The sequence below is a fragment of the Schistocerca nitens genome, chromosome 12, assembly GCF_023898315.1.
Source record: "Schistocerca nitens isolate TAMUIC-IGC-003100 chromosome 12, iqSchNite1.1, whole genome shotgun sequence".
Classification (NCBI taxonomy): Eukaryota; Metazoa; Arthropoda; class Insecta; order Orthoptera; family Acrididae; genus Schistocerca; species Schistocerca nitens.
Window position 1 is genome coordinate 192314496 of NC_064625.1, and position 23533 is coordinate 192338028.

Here is a 23533-nt window from a genome sequence, read left to right on the forward strand (position 1 = left end):
AGAACGGGGAAAAGGAATACAGTAGAAGAAGAATGGGTAATTTTGAGAGACGAAATAGTGAAGGTAGCAGAGGATCAACTTGGTAACAAGACTAGGGCTAATACAAATCCTTGGGGAACAGAAGAGATATTGGATTTGGTTCATGAAAGGAGAAAATACAAAAATGCAGTAAATGAAGCAGGCAAAAAGGAATACAAACGTCTCAAAAATGAGATCGACAGGAAGTGCAAAATGGCTAAGCATGGATGGCTAGAGGACAAATATAAGGATGTAGAGGCTTATCTCACTAGGGGTAAGATAGATACTGCCTACAGGAAAATGAGAGAGACCTTTGGAAAAAAGAGAACCACTTGTATCAGTATCACAAGCTCATATGGAAACCCAGTTCTAAGCAAAGAAGGGAAAGCAGAAAGGTGGAAGGAGTATATAGAGAGCCTATACAAGGCCGATGTTCTTGAGGACAATATTATGGAAATGGAAGAGGATGTAGATGAAGATGAAATGGGAGATACGATACTGCGTGAAGAGTTTGACAGAGCACTGAAAGACCTAAGTCGAAACAAGGCCCCGGGAGTAGACAACATTTTATTACAACTACTGACGGCCTTGGGAGAGCCAGTCCTGACATCTGGTGAGCAAGATGTATGAGACAGGCGAAATATCCTCAGACTTCAGTAAGAATATAATAAATCCAAACCCAAAGAAAGCAAGTGTTGACAGATGTGAAAATTATCGAACTATCAGTTTAATAAGCCAAGGCTGCAAAATACTAACACGAATTATTTACAGACGAATGGAAAAACTGGTAGAAGCCGACGTCGGGGAAGATCAGTTTGGATTCCGTAGAAATGTTGGAACACGTGAAGCAATACTGATCCTACGACTTATCTTAGAAGCTAGATTAAGGAAAGGCAAACCTATGTTTCTAGCATTTGTAGACTTAGAGAAAGCTTTTGACAATGTTGACTGGAATACTCCCTTTCAAATTCTGAAGGTGGCAGGGGTAAAATACAGGGAGCGAAAGGGTATTTACAATTTGTACAGAAACAGATGGTAGTTATAAGAGTCAAGGGGCATGAAAGGGAAGTAGTGGTTGGGAAGGGAGTGAGACAGGGTTGTAGCCTATCCCCGATGTTATTCCATCTGTATATTGAGCAAGCAATAAAGGAAACAAAAGAAAAGTTCGGAGGAGGTACTAAAATCCATGGAGAAGAAATAAAAACTTTGAGGTTCGCCAGTGACATTGTAATTCTGTCAGAGACAGCAAAGGACCTGGAAGAGCAGTTGAACGGAATGGACAGTGTCTTGAAAGGAGGATATAAGATGAACATCAACAGTAGCAAAACGAGGATAATGGAATGTAGTCGCATCTAATCGGGTGATGCTAAGGGAATTAGATTAGGAAATGAGACACTTAAAGTAGTAAAGGAGTTTTGCTATTTGGGGAGCAAAATAACTGATGATGGTCGAAGTAGAGAGGATATAAAATATAGAATGGCAACGGCAAGGAAAGCGTTTCTGAAGAAGAGAAATTTGTTAACATCGAGTATAGATTTAAGTGTCAGGAAGTCATTTCTGAAAGTATTTATACGGAGTGTAGCCATGTATGGAAGTGGAACATGGACGATAAACAGTTTGGACAAGAAGAGAATAGAAGCTTTTGAAATGTGGTGCTACAGAAGAATGCTGAAGATTAGATGGGTAGATCACAAAACTAATGAGGAGGTATTGAATAGAATTGGGGAGAAGAGGAGTTTGTGGCACAACTTGACAAGTGACCGCTTGGTAGGACGTGTTCTGAGGCATCAAGAGATCACAAAATTAGCATTGGAGGGCAGCGTGGAGGGTAAAAATCGTAGAGTCCAAACAGATTCAGAAGGATGTAGGTTGCAGTAGTTACTGGGAGATGAAGAAGGTTGCACAGGATAGAGTAGCATGGAGAGCTGCATCAAACCAGTCTCTGGACTGAAGACCACAACAACAACAACTGCTTTTCTTACGTATGTTTACGTAAATTATTTTAGTTTTTTGAGGTTTAAATTTATTTACGCGTAAAAAGAAACATTTCACTGCCCCCTAGAATGATACTTTTTAGTTTCATGACATGTTAGAAAATATAAAGTTGAATTCAGTTTAATGTAAAAGTCAGGTAGCAGGTAAACTTTTAGATAGTTGTACTTTTTAATTATAGTTTTGTTAATGTACATGTTTACGGAAATTGTTTTTCATCTTTAAAGTTCAACTGATCAATCATTTCATTAAAAGTTCCGGAAATTATCGGACAAATCATACGAGTTGCATAAATGTTACTTCATGTGTAAACGCCTTTTACGAATGAGAAAGCACACAGAACGTATTGTTTTTGTGTGCTCTTGGTACGTATTTGTCGATGTCTCGTCACAAGAATTGTCTGCTTTGCATATTTCATTGGTTAAAAGTCCGCCGAGCGTACGTATTGGCTGAGCGGACAGTAGCGGCGGGCTGTGCCTGCCTGGTCATTGCTTCCGGCGCTCAATCAACTGGGCGGACAAGCGAAGAGCGCGGACCAGCAGCGGCGGCAACTGGTAGAGAGCCTGTAAAGGGAGAGTGTGAAGTTGCCCGTGATCGGTTGATTAGCTTTGGCGCCATTTTTCTGCCAAACGTCTCTCGCGCTTCCTATGTTCGCCGTGTTTTTGAGGTGAATTGAAGTTCAGAGAACTTTTGAAAACGATTAAAAGGTATTTGAATTATTGAGACACTTGTTATACGTTGTGCACGCATGTTCGATTTAGTTGTATATCGTTTTTAGTACGTAATTAGCGATTGGGATCTTAAAGACGAGTTGAAATAATGAAGCGTTTTGTGATGAAGTCGGTAGGCCTACATGTTTGAAGTAAACACGTCAGTAATTGTACAGTATTGTTTTTGACATCTGTGATTCGTTCTGCAGACGTTCGTAAACGATGCCTGGTTGCGCTGCATTTGGTTGTTCCAATAGAGGCGGAGGTGGATTTCGCATGTTAGCATTTCCACGCAATCAAGAAAGACGAAAGCAGTGGGCAGTTTTTTTAAGTACTTTTAGTCACGCAAAACAGGTAGGCCTATTACAATTCACTGCATTTGTAAGCTTTTATTTCTTTAACAGTTCGTGCATACTGGTACCATCACAAGCTTTTCTGAAGCCATTATCTGACGTCCTTGCTGGAAACGGAAAGTTCCTGTAATTGTTGTGCCACGCTCATTCGACTTTATAGCGTCAAACTTTATTTCGTTCCGAATCAGAACAGGGACTTAACTTCTGAGGTCATCAGTCCCCTAGAACTTAGAACTACTTAAACCTAACTAACTTAAGGACAGCACACAACACCCAGCCATCACGGACGCAGGCAAGTTGTAAGCACGTTTTCCGCAGTTGTCGTGGTTGCTGAAACATTATTCGTAGTAAATAAATGTAGGTACACTTGAAGACAGTTTTTAATAGGCCTACTTACTGTGGCGTAGAAGGGATACGGTAGTTTTCTTGTTATATTTGGTCGTTATTACAGTAGCCTACATTTAACATTACCTGATTTGTGTAATCTTTTTCGTTTGTTATCTACGAGAGGTGTTCAGTAAAGTCGTAAGCGGTTGTTTATTTATGACATGCAAAAAGTTTGAAGACGTGACAAGAAGTACTAATACGTCTCACACTTTTTGCATGTCACAAGTAAACAACTGCTTACGAGAATGAAATTTTCACTCTGTAGCGGAGTGTGCGCTAATATGAAACTTCCTTGCAGATTAAAACTGTGTGCCGGACCGAGACTCGAACTCGGGACCTTTGCCTTTCGCGGGCAAGTGCTTGGATAGCTCAGTTGGTAGAGCGCTTGCCCGCGGAAGGCAAAGGTCCCGAGTTCGAGTCTCGCTCCGGCACACAGTTTTAATCTGCCAGGAAGTTTCAACTACTTACGACTTTCATTCATCTGACGTAATACAGGTACGTTAAATCTTTAGCGTGATGCACTTCCGATACAAAACAAATGCTATACACTATATTTTTTTTGTTTACGTTACTTTTATTGCAATATGTCTAGTAAACGAACTTTAAAGGAGATAAATGCAAGTAACGAATAATTTTTACAGTCACTGTATCAAATTTTCCTGTGCTGTACGTAGTAGGCTGCTATCATTATATTATAGCTGTAAAGAAAGGCATTTAACGAATGATTTCGCCATATTGTCGTGTGCTTTTGATTCGGTGAGTCTGTACTCCACTACCGGCCATTCAAAAGTTCCGCCCGGAGTTTGGCAGAAAAATGGCCGCCGTATCGTCCGGTTGGCCACTCTGTCCCTGTACAGGCTCTCTAGCAACAGGTGGCAGCTAGCGCCATCTCGTAGCGGTGACGTCACCCGATCACTCGCCGCATGCCGCGCGCCCTGCTGCCGGCCGGTGGAACTATATGGGCAGGCACGTTCTGCGCACGTGATTCGAGTTGCATTGCTGCGCGGAAGCACGCAGTGCCAATCCACGCGAAGCTTCTTGCGTTCATGAAATGCGTAAAACGCGGCAGAATCAGTCCTTTATATATCAATACACACTGTAGCGTCCTGGGAAAAAGGTTCGGATAAGCACGTGTTGTGTTGTGTGATAAGTATCCCTCTAGCATGAATGTAAATTGTCACTGTTTATTCACTAGAGGGTTAACAGTTCACACGACTGAAGCTTGTCATACTGTTTTAAAATCGTTCCCGGTTTGAATAAACACAACAAAAGTGTCTCAACAGTGTTTCTTATTTAGTGTGTTTATACGCTTATTTTTAAGCATGCATTTATTAAACGTCTCTGCTAGCACATTTCATTCATCGCGCCGTAAAGTCTCATCGTGTGTGATTGCACTGTTCATGTGTTGTCGATAACACATCGTCCCAGCACTGTGTCTTTAGCGAAATTAGTGACAGTTTGTGCCTGAAAAGTAGCATGTCACTATGGTCATTTTGTGTGCGTGTGTGAATGTTTTATCACTCATTGGATTAGGCCACAAGAAGAGGCTGAAGACGTTGGTTCCTCTCCCGTCGGCTGCTACACATCGTCAACAAACGGTAAGTGGAACCTAGCCATTGTTTATAATCTCTTTCTCGTAATTATAAGTAAACACTTCGAAGTCCACATTTCGCACTCTCTTGAGTGCCCCATGTTCTGTTGATAGTCCACGTATCCTTGTGGCACTATTTGCGACACATGTAAACAGTCGCTTTTGCAAATTTACATCTTATTTACAAGTGAGTCCCTGCTACCTGAATACCAGAAAGCGGCGTACTAAATATCTAACTATTTACATAATATATAAATATTAAACTTTATTAAACTTGTTTACATTGAAACCATGCCTGCATAGAAATATGATGCTGCTATATACTACAGCAGTCTGGTTTAACATTCCTACTGAGTGGCTCATATGTGCAAGATTACTGTCAACACACATGAGACCACGACCGTTCCATGTTGCACAGTACATGTGAAATTCCTAGTCGCAACAAAGGGAAAACGACCGCAGAGAACAAAGCACGAGAGATTCCTGCCCTTCAAAAATAAAAAAAAAAAATAAAAAAAAAAAAAAAAAAAAAAAAACCGAAATTCGTGGTCGCGAAATTAAACCTTCCTCAAAAACCATGTGTGTCCAGCCTGTGTCTCGCCAAGCATAATCGTTTCATCTCATGGTCTTATAAAACTGTGCTTACAACCAGGCATATAAATGAGTCTTAATACTACTTTACTACAGTGTTATCTGTGTCATAAATTGTGTTCACATAAAAATGCATATAGATATATACAATAAACAAACATCAGTAAAAATGTAAATGCATAGATGCTTACTAACTATGAGTCAAAACCTTACAGACATTATTTACATAGATCTGTGGATGTTATTATTTCTGTAGCACATTTCTGGTGGGAAATATGAGATCATAGTATTCATGGACGAAAATTGTCAATAAGAAGTTTCCTAATCAAACATTCTTTAAATGACTCAGTCAGAGGTTCTTCAGAATCAGAATTTTTATTATCCCGTAACATACAAAGTCAAATCACAGATCTGATGTACTGGGGACTCGTCAACATTACATTTACATTACAATTACAATTTGTATATACAGTATTACAAAAACAATATATCAACACTCCAGTTTACATGAATTACAAAGTAATATATAACAACAGTGTTTGCATAGTGGACATATTTTTACAATCATTTATTTGACACAAAACTGCTAAGCGTAATTTACAGGTGGTGTTTCCTTGCTCAGACTTCCACATCATCATTCATAAATTCTCCTACAGAGTAATAAAATTTTTTCCACTAATAACTTGCGCAGCTTTGATTTAAATTGCTCTAGCTCCATGCTGTTTATTTGTTTCTTTTTTAGCATGCCTATTATTGTGGGGTTTGTGCATATGACTTTAACCTGTGAGTAGGAAGCATGAAGTTTGTCTTATTTCTAGTGCTGTATTGATGCTTAAAATTGTTGTCTACGAATAACATACGGTTACTGTATACAAAAGAATCAGTTCAGAGATGTACAAACAGAGGGCACTTAATATCTCTAGATTTCTTAACAGTGGGCGACAAGATTTTTTTGGTCTTGCGTTACACATATTTCTAACAATTGATTTTTGTAATTTTAATATTCTAATGACTTTGCTTGTATTACCCCAAAAGATAATGCCATACCTTATAACAGCTTCAAAATAGCTGTGATAAACTACTTTTCTTATCTCCATGCTAGTTGAATATGACAAAATCTTCATAGCAAAGGTCAGGCTGTTTATCTTATTTGCTAAGTATTCTATATATGAAGACCAGGATAAATTTTGATTCCTAAAAATTTAACACAATCTGATTCTTTCAGTACTTGGTTACTGCAGGTAATATGAATTTCATTTATCTTAGAGTTTATAGTTTTGAACTGTAGTAAATGTCTTTTTTCCAATATGCAATTGTAACACATTTAGTCGGAACCAGTTTTCTAAACTGTCTAATAGATTTGTAGCTGTTGAAGGAATTTGTTGTGAGTGAGTGGTTTTGATGAGGGCAGCCGTATCATCAGTGAATAAAACTGAGTGTGAATTTATGTTTAGTGGCAAGTCATTTATGTACAGTAAGAATAAAATTGGAACCAAAAGTCAGCCTTGTGGAACACCTTGTGAAATGATCATCCATTCAGAGAAGAAATTTCCCTTGCTTGATGATATAACTACTCTTTGTTTTCTCTTTGTGAGGTATAACCTGAACCACTCTAAAACATGACCTCCAGTTCCGTATTTTTCCATTTTATACAGGAGCAGTTGATGGTTTACACAATCAAATGCTTTTATGAGGTCACAGAACAATCCTGCAACTTTGCTAGACTTGTCTAAGGCAAAACAAATTTTTTTCACAAACTCATAATAATAATAGTATTTATTCAACATCGAATAATCAGATACAATCCCTAGAAATCATACAGTGTCAGGACATCATACAGATTATTTTCTGAATACGTCAGTATATAAATTACAAACTAAAGATTTGTTTGTATTAATAAATTTTACGTTTTGATGCATTTTACATGTCGTAGCATACAATCACAATATTACAAATATTGTTGTTATCAACATTATATTAGTTGTAGGTTAGTTAAAACTATCAGCTTGGCATACTTATGAAGCACTTTTCATACAGGTATAATACTTGTCTAGGGAATTAAAAGGGTTTTCAATTAGAATTCTTTGTAGGTGATGTTTTGTTAGTGGGAAGGGTTGTGAGACTTTTTGGTTGGGCATTGAATAGCTTCAGCCCAGCATGAAGTCCATTTTTTTCATATAAAGCTGTTCTGTGGGGTATCTGAACTTTAGCCTTGAATCGTACTGGTGCAGGTCACAGTTGAAATTTGGATTTATTGTTTTCACAAGCAGTATAACTTTCAATATGTATACACCTATAATGGTAAGCACAGCTAATTTTGGGAACAGATTCCGACACGATTCTCGAGGTTTGGCACCACAAATAATTCTGATAGCTTTATTCTGTAGTATTAATAATGTGCTTAGGTTGGCTTGAGTTGTTGCACCCCATATTTCTACAGCATGGTTTAAATTTGATGAGAATAGGGCATGATAAACAGTTTTTAGTACACAAATGCCCTTACAATATTTGCTAATCATATTTATAGCAAACACATTCTTCGACAGCTTACATGCTAAGGAATCGATATGCATGTCCCGTTTGAGGCTGTCCTGGATTGTAATTCCGAAGAATTTTGTCCATTTTTCCTTATTTACAATGTCATTTTCTATGGATAATTTCATGTCAAATTCTATTTGTTTCCGTATGTTAAATTCCATGATTGCAGTCTTTGAAGCACTTACACCTGCCTAATATCGTGTGGGGCACGACGTGGGATGCACTCGACTGACTGGAGGGAGTGGACACCACGAACCCTGCACGGCTGTCCACGAATCCGTAGGAGTGCGACGAGATGGATTCTCTTCTGTCAGCACGTTGCCAGGCACCCCGGATATGCTCAATAATGTTCATGTCTGGGGAGTTTGGTGGCCAGTGGGAGCGTCTAAACTCAGAAGAGTGTTCCTGGAGCCACTCTGTAGCAATTCTGGACGTGTGGGGTGTCGCATTGACCCGCTGGAATTGGCCAAGTCCATGGATGCAGGTGATCAGACAGGATGCTTACGTACTTGTCACCTGCGAGAACCGTGTCTAGACGTGTCAGGGGTCCCATATCACTCCAAGAGCTATACGCCGCACACCATTACAGAGCCTCTACCAGCTTGAACAGTCCCCTGCTGGCATGCAGGGTCCTTGGATTCACGAGGTTGTCTCCACACCCGTACACGCCCATCCGCTCGATACAATTTGAAACGAGACTCGTCCGACCAGGCAACATGTTTCCAGTCATAAACAGTCCAATGTCGGCGTTGACGGGCCCAGGCGACGCATAAAGCTTTGTGTCGTGCAGTCATCGAGAATCCAAGCGTCTGACTTCTGCTCCGGAAGCGCATATCGATGATGTTTCGTCGAACGGTTCGCACGCTGCCACTTGTTCGTGGCCCAGCACTGAAACCTGCAGCAATTTTCGGATGGGTCGCACTTACGTCAGGTTGGGCGATTCTCTTCAGTCGTCGTTGGTCCCGTTCTTGTAGGATCTTTTTCTGGCCACAGCGATGTCGGGAGACCTGATGTTTTACCGGGTACCTGATATTCACGGTGTACTCGTGAAATGGTCGTAAGGGAAAATCCCCACTTCATCGCTACCTCGGAGATCCTGTGTCCCATCTCTCGTGCGGGGACTATAATGCCACGTTCAAACTCACGTAAATCTTGATAACCTGCAGTAAACGATCCGACAACTGCGCCAGACACTCGTCGTCTTCCGTAGGCGCTGCCGACCGCAGCGCCGCATTCCGGCTGCCTGTGTGTCTCTTTGAATGCGCACGCCTGTATCAGTTTCTTTGCCGCTTCAGTGTATGTCAGGCCCGTAGTATGGGATCGGTACCACGACGCCTCTGTGCTCGGAGACGACCGCTGCACTGCCGTTTGTTATTAAAAAGACGCCGAATGCATGTCACGAAAAAGGACTGTGGCGGGTAACGTAACTCTGTCTTCGGTTATTAAAATTACCAATCAAAATTTGCGAATATGAGATGAAGGAAAGGACGTCATGCCAGAAAAGTTAAAAACGCTGTAACTTTGTGGCACCACTTCACTTCTCTCACTACCAATTAGCGTCAGAAGGAACCACCATCTTATACGCATGTATTACGAAAATTTGCACGGCATGTGTCACGAAAGAGGCCCGGGAGGCGCGGCCGTCGTACCCCCCCCCCCCCCCCCCGGACGCCACCAGTGTTTTAAGTTGCACGAACAACGTGGCCATCTGATCAACCGACCCGGATCAGGAGAGCCACCGCAGCACATTTCAGTTACCACTGTCTATACTTTTACAAATAAATTCGTAATACTTTGTCAGCATGAACAGGAACGAAACACGATTCACACTCGTAGCAGTGTAAGTTCAAAAACATAACAAAGTAACTTCTTTTTACATGTAAACTAAGAAAAAATATTGAATTTAATTGATGAAAGGAGAAAATATAAAAATGCAGTAAATGAAGCAGGCAAAAAGGAATACAAACGTCTCAGAAATGAGATCCAAAGGAAGTGCAAAGTGGTTAAACAGGGATGGATAGAGCACAAATGTAAGGATGTAGAGGCTTATTTCACTAGGAGTAAGATAGATACTGCCTACAGGAAAATTAAAGACACCTTTGGAGAAAAGAGAACCACTTGTATGAATATCAAGAGCTCATATGGAAACCCAGTTCTAACCAAAGAAGGGAAAGCAGAAAGGTGGAAGGGGTATATAGAGGGTCTATGCAAGGTTGATGTACTTGAGGACAATATTATGGAAATAGAAGAGGATGTAGATGAAGATGAAATGGGAGATACGATACTGCGTGAAGAGTTTGACAGAGCACTGAAAGGCCCGAGTCGAAACAAGGCCCTGGGAGTAGACAGCATTCCATTAGAACTACTAGCGGCCTTGGGAGAGCTACTATCTGGTGAGCAACATGTATGAGACCAGCGAAATGCCCTCAGGCTTCAAGAAGAATATAATAATTCCAATCCCAAAGAAAGCAGGTGTTGACAGATGTGAAAATTACCGAATTATCAGTTTAAGTTACCGCTGCAAAATACTCACGCGAATTCTATACAGACGAATGAAAAAACTAGTGGAAGCTGACCTCGGTTTCTAGCATTTGTAGACTTAGAGAAAGCTTTTGACAATCAAACTAGAATACTCTCTTTCAAATTCTAAAGATGGCAGGGGTAAAATACAGGGAGCGAAAGGCTATTTACAATTTGTACAGAAACCAGATGGCAGTTACAAGAGCCGAGGGGCATGAAAGGGAAGCAGCGGTTGGGAAGGGAGTGAGACAGGGTTGTAGCCTCTCCCCGATGTTATTCAATCTATATATTGAGCAAGCAGTGAAGGAAACAAAAGAAAAATTTGGAGTAGGTATTAAAATCCATGGAGAAGAAATAAAAATGTTGAGGTTCGCCGATGACATTGTAATTCTGTCAGAGACAGCAAAGGACTTGGAAGAGCAGTTGAACGGAATGGACAGTGTCTTGAAAGGAGAGTATAAAATGAACATCAACAAAAGCAAAACGAGGGTAATGGAATGTAGTCGAATTAAGTCGGCTGATGCTGAGGGAATTAGATTAGGAAATGAGACACTTAAAGTAGTAGATGAGTTTTGCTATTTGGGGAGCAAAATAACTGATGATGGTCGAAGTAGAGAAGATATAAAACGTAGACTGGCAATGGAAAGGAAAGCGTTTCTGAAGAAGAGAAATTTGTCAACATCGAGTATAGATTTAAGTGTCGGGAAGTTGTTTCTGAAAGTATTTGTACGGAGTGTAGCCCTGTATGGAAGTGAAACGTGGACGATAAATAGTTTAGACACGAAGAGAATAGAAGCTTTCGAAATGTGGGGTTACAGAAGAATGCTGAAGATTAGATGGGTAGATCACATAACAAATGAGGAGGTATTGAATAGAATTGGAGAGAAGAGGAGTTTGTGGCACAACTTGACTAGAAGAAGGGATCGGTTGGTAGGACATGTTCTGAGGTATCAAGGGATCACAAATTTAGTATTGGAGGGCAGCGTGGAGGGTGAAAATCGTAGAGGGAGACCAAGAGATGAATACACTAAGCAGATTCAGAAGGATGTAGGCTGCCGTAGGTACTGGGAGATGAATCATCTTGCACAGGATAGAGTAGCATGGAGAGCTGCATCAAACCAGCCTCAGGACTGAAGACAACAACAACATGTAAAATTTCATAATTTTTTCACTTACTACATTTGTTCTTACAGGTAAGAGAGATTTTGCGATGAATTCTGCACAGCATACAAATCATACTTACAGGTGTATGAAACTGTAGAATTCATCTAATTTATAAAGAATGAATGAGCTGTTATATTTTAAACTTCGTCTTTAGTCAAAACTCAAAATTTGTAGTCAATTATCTCGGTTTTTATCAGTTTTTAATAGATTTGGAAAATTCTAGTCTTTTGCAGTAAGGAATTTGTGTTTAAGAAGCAGTGCAAAATTCATCTAAGAATCTTTCTTGTGAAGAAATGTGTACTCGTAGCACAATTGCAGCCAACAGTAAGTGAAATATGATGAAATTTCGCATGAAAAAAGAAATTTTTTTTGTTATGTATCTGAACTTCCACTGCTGTGGGTGTGAATCCTGAATGCTTCCCGCTCATGCTGACAAAGTTTTACGAATTTATTTGTAAAAGTACAGCCAGTGGAAGTTAAAATGTCTTGTGGTGCCCCTCCTGCTCCAAGTCCGCCCGTTTGACGCCTTACGCCCACCCCCCTAAGCTTCCCTTTATTTACGGTAGGTGCTCAGAATGATGTCCGTCTGTGGTAAGAGCAGCCTGGACACATTAGCAAACACTCCAGGAATTTCGGTTGCCGAAGTCTGGGAAAGTACTAGCCGAGGATTGGTTGCATACATATTGTCTTTTGAAATTGTCGAAAGATAAAAGATCACGCAGATTTAGATCTGGAGATCGGGGACGCCAGTCAACTACCCCTTCATCAAAAACACTTCGTATTGCTGTCATCGAACCTTTAGCGACGTGTGTTCTCGCATTGTCCTGTATAAAGTAACCGTACATCTTTTTATTAGGTGTCGCTTCTCGAAAAAAAAATGTAATATATTGTTTACATGCCTTTCAGAACGTATTGCCTCGTGGAAAAATATTGCACTAACTGCACACCGCACTCCACTTTTCACATCATGCAGAGATTATTGATGTAATTCACGAGGATTTTCGGAGCTCCAATGTCGACTGCTCTGGGAATCTATGTACCCCAATAAATGCAGCCAGGCTTAATCAGAAAAGAAAGCATCTCAGGATCAACTTCCCCATCGTACACAGACTGTAACAGCCAGTTGCAGTAACGACGTCAAGCAACAGTATCTGAGTCGATGCACTACCGTTATTTTCTACGGTTTCAATTTCGGCTTGTGCTGAGCTCTGTGAGCAGATGTTCTTGACAACCAGTCTGCAGTGCCAAACGGCGCCGAGATTTTCTCGGACATCTTCCTAAGGACTCCCCGATCTCGTCTAATTTATTTTCGCTTAAAACACCAGATTGTCTAGGCCTTCGTTTGTGTAATTCGGATCCAGTGCCCTGAAATTTCTTCACTAATCTGCGTGTCGTCGCATCATTGGGAACGGTGCAACACTGGGAAAGTTTCGTATGAATTCGAGCCGATATTGCACACACGCTTCTGTTTTTGCATAGTTCAACACAAGAAACACTCTTTGATCCTTCTTGTATACCGTACCAAATGGAAACTGTACAGGAGAACTGTAAACAGAACACCATTACACTCAGGCGCATAGTGTAAGGGAGTATGCGCAAAGTATTGGTGTCAGAGAACTACGAATCCGGACGTCTTTCGTGAGACACCCTGTAGCTTCTTCTTCTTCTTCTTCTTCTTCCGAATGGGCCAGCCAAGTACCACGACATCCAATTTTTCAGCCTTGGGAGGGACTTGATGTTTGCCCAGTAATCTGGCAGTGACACGCTGCAGCAGTTCGTCGAACATTTGAATGGTGTACATCCAAACATAAAATTTACAATGGAGGTAGAGAAGGAAAGGAAGTTACCTTTTTTAGATGCGTTGGTGGAGCGAAAAGCGGATGGACGACTGGGCCATTCTGTGTACAGGAAGCCAACGCATACAGACTTACATCTGCATAGCCACAGCTTCCATCATCCGTTTCAGAAGAGAGCTATGCTGAATACTTCAGTACACAGAGCCAGGACTATTTCCGACGAGGACCACCTCGGTCCCGAGATTAACCATTTGACGACTAAGAGGAATGGTTATTCTGCCGGTGAAATTAAATCTGTATTGCCCAAGAAAGCAAGACATGATGCCGGCCATATACAAGAAGAGGACCAACACATAGCACGGCTTCCATTTTGCGGTGCTGCAACAAGCAGGATAGGCAAAGTCCTAAAGAGGCAAGGAATAAAGCCAGTTTTCCGACCACGAAAATTAAGGAAATGTTGAGACCAGTCAAAGATAGTCCCGGCTTAAGGGTACCTGGAATTTATAGTATTCCTTGCGAATGCGGCGAGAATTACGTGGGCGAGTCGGTAAGAACCGTTGCCGACCGCTGCATCGAGCACCAGCGCCACCTGAAAACAGGTATTTGGAAAAATCAGCGGTGGCTGAGCATAGCCTGCTTAACAAGCATAAGATTTTATTTGAAGAAACCGGAGTAATAGCCCACGCATCGAATTACTGGGACTCTGTGATCCGGGAAGCAGTCGAAATTAGACTTAGCGATAACAACTTTAACAGAGACAACGGTTACGCACTTAGCAACAGCTGGAAGAGTGCAGTGGATAAAGAAAAATCGCAGAGGAAAACTTCTCGCACTTTACCTCCTGATTCGAGGGATGGCGCTGCAAGCGATGCGGGATAGAAACTACAGCTGTGGAAGTAGAGGGCACCACTACGCGCCATATCGCTGTTACTATGACGTATTCCAGCCAGTCAGAAGCCGTCCTTTGCTTATAAAAGTGGGAGCCTCGCCAGTTCACGTTTCGTAGGTCGCACCACTCGCTCCTTCCGGCTCCTCGATTTCTCCCCTACCGTGTGTGCCCATCCCATCCACCTCTCCCCCACTCTCACCTACCTTGGCCTCACCATTAACCGTCACCTCACCTCGATCCCTCATCTCCGCTCCATCCAATCTAAAGCTCACAACCGCCTCCAACTCCTCCTCTCTGGCCGTCCCATCCTCTATTATGACAGTCCCGCCTGGATATCTGCTCCCCCCATCCCCCCCAAATTCTATAAGTTCCTCCAGATCCTCGAGCATCATGCACTCCGCCTCGCCTTCCGTATCTGCCTCCCATCCCCCACTTGGATCCTCTACGACCTCATTCCTTTCCCCCCATATGCTCCTGTTCCTCGAACATATCCGCCTCCTCTACACCTCCCGCCGCCTTGATCCCCCTCACCCCCTGGGTGCTCCTCTCCTCTCCCATCCCCACCCCCTGCCGCGTCTCCACTGTTGTGTCCCCCCTACCCTCCATCTCTACACCCTACATCTCCTTTCCCAAGGCGGCTTCCATCAACTCCTCGTCCCAGATGATGCCCTCTCTCCCTCCATCTATCCCTCCTATCAACTCTGATCCTCACCCCCCCTCCTTTCCTCCGTCCTTTCCCTGGGCTCCCTCTTCCCCCCTTCCATCCCATTTTCTCCCCACCAAACCTCTCCCTACCTCCCTTGTCCCCCCCCCCCTTGAGTACTTTTGTATTCCCATCCTCTGCCTTCCCCACTCCCTGTCGCGTCTGCCCAGCACCCCGCACCCCTTTTATGAGTCGTCATCCTCCATTGGCTCCTTTCCCCCGTCTCCCCTTCTCTTTTCCTTTCCTTCCCCCCTTTTTTATTTTCCCATCATCTGTCCAGTTCCCCCCCCCCCCCCACCTGCTCTCGGCTGTGGTATGTCACATTTGTCAATGCTGTCGCTGTGTGTGAATTTTATGTCTTTAGTGAACAGAAACCAGACTGTCGCCGTGGTTTTTTTTTAAATTGTCTATTATTTTACCTGTCTACTTTGTATGTATTTTATCCGCATCATCATCCCTTTGTTCTATGTTTTAAGTTCCACGATTTTTATTCTCTTCATCTTTTTAACAAAGTCTGCAGGCTGAAGAGCGGCATACTACGCTGCTGCCAGCCCGCCTCCTTCGGGAGGGATCGAAATTCAATAAAGAAAAAAAAAAGACCGTTCACGACAGTTTTAGCCCTGACTACGACCATGGAGGTAGTGGACGAAAGCTTGGAGTTTTATCCTGAACTGACGTGGCGTGTACACCGAGAGACTTTTATTCAAGAAATACGTCGCGAAAGACTTCGTAGCCATATCCCGCATTCTGTGGCGATGTTTCTCCTTTCTCTCCTTTGTCCAAAGGGCGCCGGTCTTTTTACGGGGTGATTGCCCTGAAACCTTTTGTTTAGTGTCCTTCTGAGAAGCGCTCGGTTTCTAATGTCGCTATTCATGGACGTCTATCAGCCACAGTGCCACGATGCTTCTGCTCTTCCAGTAGTTGAAAAGTCAGCAGGTCACTCTCGTTCGGTCCATCCTTGCGATATGTCCGCAGAAATAGAGGCGCCTCTTCCTGGTTACATCTGTGATTATCTCGGTATGATTGTACAGCTCCTGGTTCGATTGCCTTCTATACTCACAATCTGTTCTGATCGGTCCCAGAATTTTTTCGGGGTCTTCCTCTCCCGAATCTCTAGTTTATCTGCAAAGCGTTTCCTGTTCAGATTCTAGCCTTCTGAGGCGTATAGGGCTTCAGGGTGGATAACTGTTTGGTAGTGTGTGTTCTAGTTTGGAATTGGGAGATAGGCATTTATTATTATAAATGTTCTTGGTTGATCGATATGCTAATTGTAGTTTAAATGATACACCGCACTCAGGATCTCTCCAAAACGCGTTCAGAGTATAGTTTATTATTCTACAGTGACAGGATGTGCGAGTTTGGTGTGTAAAAGTTTACCAGTGAGGTTATGAGCACATATGGATAATTTACGTGGTGAAAGTAGATGTTTCTATTATATGGCGCATGGATCAAAATTTGAATCAACAAGAATTATTTAATTTTTAGTTTCAATTATTTAATTAATGAAAGGTAGATTAGCGGTTTCACAGCAGCTCACTTTATGGTGAAAATTAATGCGGTACTGGCAGTATATTCAGATAAGAATCTAGTTACCTTCAATGTTCTTTTAACACTTGCCCAGTGAATATGAGGAAGGAAGTAACAAAATATCTGGTGGCAGTATTATATAGATTGAGTATATCTTTTAATAAAGAAAATCAACAATATTACAGCATCGTTTGATGCATTTGTACGAAGCATTCGTCGTAGAATAAATTAAAAATTTCGTAGTACCGGAATGTGTGGTGCAAGAGTGAAAATATTAGATTTTAAATTAGTGTTTAGGGCATCGTAAATACCATCCACCATATCACACACAAATTTTGAAACTGTACTTCTCAGAACGCAGTATAAGCCTGATGGGTGGAAAGATGTAATCGCCAGATATGAAACATCAATGTGTCACTTCTAGTTATACTAGAGCCAGGACTGCATTTAAAGTGATTATCGGATTTTTTTAATAGACCTGGAATCACACGTCTCCGGGTAGGAGCCTACTCGAAGTCTGTTCTGTTGAATTAATTTGAATTTGTGCAGACATACTGCACTTACCCGTAAATGACAGTCATTCAATAAACATTTGAAAGACACGCATAAAGTTTAGAATATAAAACACTCTGAACACCTAAAACAGAGAAAAGTCAGGGTGTATAAGCTCCGAGAAATACGGGAAAAACCTGGAATTTTTTCATACGGGCAAAAACCGACAAAAACCAGGGAAATTTTTAGAATTCCGGGAATTTTTCATTGTTTTAGTCTTCAGTTTTGAATTTTATGTAATTTTAACTGGTAAGAACTAATAAACAGGAAAATGGTCAGAGGCTTTAGGACGAAGACTGTGGAATACTTAATACCAATAAATTGCTACCGATGAACGTGACGTCACAATTGTTTAGATTTAAGTTCGTTTGAGCAGTTGCCAGCGGGCTCGTGCGCATGCGCAGTTGAGTTGCCTATGGGCAGTACCTTTTCCTGTTTGAAGCGTGGCTGTTGGCTGTATCAGAAGCAGTAACAAAATGGTTCAAAGGGCTGTAAGCACTGTGGAATTTAACATCTGAGGTCATCAGTCTTTAGAGCTACTTAAACCTAACTAACCTAAGGACATCACACACATCCATGCCCGAGGCAGGATTCGAAGCTGCGACCGTAGCAGCAGCGCGGTTCCGGACTGAAGCGCCTAGAACCGCTCGGTCACATCGGCCGGCAGCAGTAACAAGCAGCCAGATGTTACCCGGAAAATTTTTTCTGGCGCGCCCAAGCTGGGTTAGTCTCCGCGTGAACCGTGTTTACGATTAGTGATTTTCCTGTTTTCTTCTCGTTTACAGTTCTAACGTCAAATGAAAACAAAACGCGTATCTGTGGCTGGGAGCTGCTAAGTGAATTAAAGTACAGTCACATAATCACGGAAGGCTAAGATATGTTGTTTGTTTCAGTTTTCTGATTTTACTGTATTGCCTCGTTTTTGGAAGTCCGGCATTAATTGCCTTGCAGAACGATGAAGTTATTTTTGTCGGTTTTCTAAATAAATGCCGCTTTTGTTAATCTTTTTCGCAGAAGCAGTCAATTTATTGGAAACGAAGTGTTTCATTCCACACTATTGGCTTTTATCAACTGTTCACTGGTTTTAAAGTGCACATTTTCATCCTCTGGCATGTATGACATTAAGCCATAACAAAGAACTAAACATAAGACAATACAGTACTGGTACTTCAAGCAAATTGCATTATGCCATAGTAAAGAAGCAAACACGAGATAATACTGGTATGCTAAGAAAATTTGTGTCCTGAAAACCTGAAATCAGGTTCGTTCTACTTCATTGTGAATCTGGACGTATGAATGTGCACTTTAAGCTGAATTGTGCATTTGAGTATGGTTTACGAAATTCCGATGCTTTAGTAACCTCCGATGTTCTATTTCTTTTATGACGTCGTGTAATATCTCTTAAATACACGAACATACGGGCTTCCTGCGTCCTCACAGCTGCCCACGAGCAGTAACGCCTGTTTTCCGGCGCTTTCTGGCAACTGCAGAAACGAATCTATTTCTCACAGGTCGCGGGAAAATATTGTGGTTCAAATGGCTCTGAGTACTAGGGGACTTAACACCTGAGGTCATCAGTCCCCTAGAACTTAGAACTACTTAAACCTAACTAACCTAAGGACATCACACCCATTCGTGCCCGAGGCAGGTTTCGAACTTGCGACCGTAGCTGTCGCGCGGTTCCAGACTAAAGCACCTAGAACCGCTCGGCCACAACGGCCGGCGAAAATATTGTGAATGGTGCTTCGAAAAGCCTTACTTTAAAAGTAAATTTCCTTTTACGCAAGATGAATTATGTTACGCGTGAAAATGTGCAATGAAATGCTTAAATCAGCGAGCGTTTAACTCAGATTTAAAACTTAACACATTGAGAACCAGCCACTTACAACAACGTGAAGAGTCCAGAAGTCCAGACATTGTCATTATTTAAAATTTTACTGGTACATTTGTGTGATGTGTCTTAAAGTGTAACACACGCAAAAAGACCATTATCGTATGTGAAACCTTAGCTTTTCTTGTAGCTACAGTATGTACATTAATTTAAACCATTAACTTTTCCTGTTTGTGCGATCGCGCCAGTTACAGTGATGCTGCTATTGGCTGTCTACATCACGTGTCCTGTGCTCTGAATGTCTGCTGTCATTGGCTGGCGAAATCACGTGACATGAGCTATGATTGGCTAACAAACGCGCATTTCAATCTCGATTTCAATGCTTCGGAAACTTACGTACTATATTTGGTGGAATTCGAATCTATACTTCCGTAATTCGAATAAGAAAATATGGAGCGTAAATGTTGCTGCACATCAGAGATCTTTCCAAAACTTATTTTACCGAGTGTTTTCGTTCTCTGAAGTCCCAGGAAGTTCAACGCTGGTGTATAAAACCTTTACCACTCAAAGGACTGATATTTTTACAGCTCCGAGGTAAAACCTTTACCGTTCGAAGGACTGATATTTTTACAGCTCTGAGGTAAAGTATATTGTCACCTATCATGGAACGAGGGTAATTTTCACGTGGGAAAATGTGCTTTAACTGGGAAATCCGGGAAAAATCGGAAAATTTTTTCTTGTCTGCGTATACATCCTGAAAGTAGAAATACACAGGTACACGCATTTGCAAAGAACGTTATTAAGCAGTAATAATGATTTGTAAACAGCTAATATCCACCTACCATAAACAAAACAGATCCAGCACTATAACTTAAAGCATGAGACACACCACCCTTGTCACTGGAACAAATTATATTTTGCCTACTTTTGGTTTCCAAAAAACCAGTGATTTCACTCCATAGGTTACGGGCGGCTATATCCCAATGATATTTTTTATGTCCAGGATGTAACAAAACTCAGCCTTTGACTAAACACCAGTTACCCACAGTCCACGTTTCGTGTCGTGTCGGCCATTACGACCGAAAAAAAACAGACGTGAATTTCATCGACAGTTACCCGAAGTCTGTGCGCTCGGGCAATGACACCGTGACCGCGCACGTAATGGCGTACTGATTTGAGAAGATTGGCCGTTTCCGGCTGATGTCGGTCGTCGGCGGAATCGACCGATATCGGGGCGACTGTGACCACGGCGTAAGTGAAGCCACGCAGGCCCTGAGAGTGAGTGAAAAAGCCGGACAGCTGACGGAACAGCCCACGCAGACGACCATTTTGTTAAACATCACTATGTTCGAATCACCTCCGTTCCCAAAACTACTGAAGATAGACGTTGACTGTGGATATTGTATCACAGACACAGTCCCTATGACTGAACAGAAGCCGGCCACTGTGGCCGAACGGTTCTAGGCGCTTCAGTCTGGAACCGCGCGACAGCTACAGTCGCAGGTTCGAATCCTGCCTCGGGTGTGGGTGTGTGTGTGATGTCCTTAGGTTAGTTAGGTTTAAGTAGTTCCACGTTCTAGGGGACTGATGATCTTAGCAGTTAAGTCCCATAGTGCTCAGAGCCATTTGAACCACTTTTGACTGAACACAGATGTCACTAAACCCGCCCAAAGATGTAAACAACCACGCATGAGCAGCGCCTATTAGACGGAGTGAGTCCGACAGCCAATTAGTTCCAGTCATTCCACCAGGAAGGAGGTACACGGCTCGTGTTGTCTGTAGTTCAACCGTGCCTAGACGGTCAATACCACGGCTCGATCGCGTCGCATTTATACTTTGTGCCAGGAAGGGCTCTCAAAAAGGGAAGTGTCCAGACGTCTCGGAGTGAGCCAAAGCGATGTTGTTCGGACACGGAGGAGACACAGAGAGACAGGAACTGTAGATGACGTGCCTCGCTCAGGCCGCCCAAGGGCTGCTACTGCAGTGGATAACCGCTACCTACGGAACCGTGACAGCAACACCACGCACTGTGTTGAATAATGCTTTTCGTGCAGCCACAGGATGTCGTGTTACGATTCAAACTGTGCGCAGTAGGCTGCACGATGCGCAACTTCACTCCCGACGTCCGTGGCGAAGTCCGTCTTTGCAACCACGACACCGTGCAGCGCGGTACAGGTGGGATCAAGAACATGCCGAATGGACCGCTCAGGATTGTCATCACGTTCACTTCACCGATGAGTGCCGCATATGTCTGCAACCAGACAATCGTCGGAGACGTGTTTGGAGGCAACCCCGTCAGGCTGAACGCCTTAGACACACTGTCCAGCGAATGCAGCAAGGTGGGGGTTCCCTGCTATTTTGGGGTGGCGTTATGTGGGACCCACGTACGCCGCTGGTGGTCATGGAAGGCGCCGTAACAGCTGAACAATACGTGAATGCCATCCTCCTGCCGATAGCGCAACCGCATCGGCAGTATATTGGCGAGGGATTCGTCTTCGTGTATGACAATTCGCGCCCCCATCGTGCACATGTTGTGAATGACTTCCTTCAGGATAACGGCATCGCTCGACCAGAGTGGTCAGCATGTTCTCCAGACATGAATATCGAACATGTCTGGGATAGACTGAAAAGGGCTGTTAATGGACGACGTGACACACCAACCACTCTGAGGGATCTACGCCGAATCGCCGTTGAGGAGTGGAACAATCTGGACCAACAGTGCCTCGATGAACTTGTGGACAGTATGCCACGACGAATACAGGCCTGCATCAATGCAAGAGGACGTGCTAATGGGTATTAGAGGTACCGGTGTGTACAGCAATGTGGACCACCACCTCTCCAAGGTCTCGCTGTATGGTGGTACAACACGCAATGTGTGTTCTTCATGAGCAGTAAAAAGGGCGGAAATGATGTTTATGTTGATCTCTGTTCCAATTTTCTGTACAGGGCCAGAACTCTCGGTACTTAGGTGATGCAAAACTGTTTTTGATGCGTATATGTCGCCGTCCTCGGTGATGCTTGGCATGTTTGTCAAGTTTAGATCGTGCTTAACGTGTGTGCGAGAAACTCTGATTGGCAGAAAATTTGACAAGATGGCGGACGTTGGTTGTGTCGATGATACGCAGCTCATGTTTAGTGAAAATTGTTTCACTACAATTTATCTCACTGTATTGTGAGTTTCCACAACTATGGAATATACGATCGAGGACAAAAACAAAATAGCACTGACAGTTATCAAAATGGTAGAGGTATCACATCTTTCCCAGCCATATACTAGGTAGGAAGGATTTATGAACAAAATCGATGTTTTACGTATAACATACAAGAGTGAGTGCCATGACATAAAATAAATCGAAGTCCTTCGGTTCTTCCGCGTCAGAGGACAAAGTAGAAGAGAATAATTTTGCGCGTACAATACTTTTTTTTTTTTTTTTTTTTTCCAGTGTGAGAACGAAGTTACTAACGGGTCACTGTCGTTTACGGCTTTTCGTGTGTGTGTATTTCTCTCTCATTTTTAACCATTCCCTGTGTAGTGTCGGCAGACTTGCCAACACTACGCACACTAATTGAAAGAGGCGGCCAAGATGCACGCTCTAACTCACGAAGGATGGAGTGAGGTCTGAAACAGGAGACTTAATGAATGCTATAAAGAAAAGTACGTAGCTTCTGGACTACTTAACTTTTAATCCGTCCTTGTAGACATCGTTCTTGATGAGACATCTGGAGATTGTGGCGATACAAGTGAGACTCTTTTGATACAAGCTATCTAAGGCTAATGGCGCCTTGCTAGGTCGTAGCCATGGACTTAGCTGAAGGCTATTCTAACTGTCTCTCGGCAAATGAGAGAAAAGGCTTCGTCCGTATAGTCGCTAGCAACGTCGTCGTACAACTGGGGCGAGTTCTCGTACGTCTCTCGAGACCTGCCGTGTGGTGGCGCTCGGTCTACGATCACACAGTGGCGACACGCGGGTCCGACATGTACTAATGGACCGCGGCCGATTTAAGCTACCACCTAGCAAGTGTGGTGTCTGGCAGTGACACCACACCCTGTACCAGCGTCTAATTCTTTAAACATTGTTCCAGAGTCCTGTTACAAACACTGTATCTGCACTTTCAGCCATTCCCGCAAGTGCCAAAATGCAGAATACACAAAAAGCGTCTGCTTCAAAAGTAAGGTTAAATTGACAAACTTTCTTGGCACGTCTATAGGCTTGTTTGACACGTGTGTGGCTAGATAAGAGCGATTGTGACACACGAATTTCCTCTTTTACGCTGCCCGTAACGAGTTTTTGAGAGTTTTATTGCCCATTCGAAGAAAGCTGATTTCGTCATCGGGTTCTGATAATAAGAGGCCCGTTTAGCTGATTTTGA

The 23533-nt window shown here is 42.7% G+C and overlaps 1 protein-coding gene across 4 annotated transcripts in view; it reads left to right on the plus strand.

The window, feature by feature from the left end:
• Positions 1-4465: 4465 nt before the first annotated feature.
• LOC126215355 (F-box/LRR-repeat protein 17-like) overlaps positions 4466-23533 on the plus strand; it is a 110425-nt gene continuing 91357 nt past the window's right edge. For all 4 annotated transcript variants that reach the window (XM_049942043.1, XM_049942047.1, XM_049942046.1 and 1 more), the window contains exon 1: positions 4466-5058. The gene's annotated coding sequence lies outside the window, so the exon portion shown is untranslated. The remainder of the gene's footprint in view (positions 5059-23533) is intronic.